Raw genomic sequence first — 1,028 nt, 5'->3', positions numbered from 1 at the left:
GGATCTTTTTGTTTTCACTTCTGTAGACACAAAGACACAGCTCTGTGGGGGTTAAGCCACAGTTTCACACTCCATGTACCACTCTGAAGTCTGCCTCCTTCACAGCCATTTCTCTACCCACAAACACCATCATTTTCTTCTCGGCTGGACATGTCCCCAGGTACCCAGGGGCAGTGAGTGTGGAGACGTGCTGCCCCGGTTCCTTTTCAAGGAGGAATCTGCTCCTTTGGGGCAGCCCCTAGGCTCTGTCGTCACAGCAGACGGCCTCATCCAAGGTGCTGACCTTCCCTGAGCAGTCCACCCCCCAGCATGGGTGAGGCCGGGTGTAGAGGCTTGGCTATCTTGGCCTGACACAAAGTCCCTGAGGGGCAACCCTCACTTCTGAGCCCTCCATCAGACTGGCTGAGGCCTAATGAGGCTGGAGTTGCACTGAACTTCTCACATCTCACATGCAAATCCTGTCTCAGCGCCTGCTTCCAGTGGACCGGCCGGCCTGCAACCCACTGCCTATCTGATACAGTTTAAACTCTAGCACAGCAAGCGAGACTATTTATTCAGCTGCTCTGCTTCACTGAGTGCCTTGCAAGAGTCAGGCAGGCACTAGGACACGGTGTTGAACAAGGCAAGATCCTGACTGTTACTGAGTTTGGGGAGGAGAGATGGCTTGTGTGGGAAGAACCCAAGGGGTAAAGGACATTTCACACTGTGATTCTGTTATGAAGGAGACAGACAGGACAGTCGTGGTAGACACAGGGGAGGTGTGGAGAAGATCAAAGGATTACTTCCCAAGGGGTAAAGAGAACTCTGAGATGACATGTGAGCCAAGACCTGAAGGAAGTCATTAATACAAGGTCAGGGCCCTTCTGATCATGAGTACCAAGGCCCGGTGGCTGGAACAAGTTCCAAGTGTTCACAATTGGAATCTGCTCACCCCACTGGTATCCAGTACTGTACTGGCTTAGGAGCTCCGGTAGCATAGTGCCTAAGGCACTTGACTACCAACCGGAAGGCTGGCGGTTCAAACCCAT

The 1,028-nt window shown here is 52.7% G+C and overlaps 1 protein-coding gene across 1 annotated transcript in view; it reads right to left on the bottom strand.

Moving 5' to 3' along the window:
• CSTF1 (cleavage stimulation factor subunit 1) overlaps nt 1-1,028 on the bottom strand; it is a 9,233-nt gene that overhangs the window by 7,552 nt on the left and 653 nt on the right. The gene's annotated exons all lie outside the window — the stretch shown is intronic.

The sequence above is a fragment of the Orycteropus afer genome, unplaced genomic scaffold (assembly GCF_000298275.1).
Source record: "Orycteropus afer afer isolate SDZICR_OR568_19922 unplaced genomic scaffold, OryAfe1.0 scaffold00515, whole genome shotgun sequence".
Taxonomy (NCBI): domain Eukaryota; kingdom Metazoa; phylum Chordata; class Mammalia; order Tubulidentata; family Orycteropodidae; genus Orycteropus; species Orycteropus afer.
Note: the sequence above shows the minus strand (reverse complement) of the source record. Positions and strands in the feature narration are given on the sequence as shown.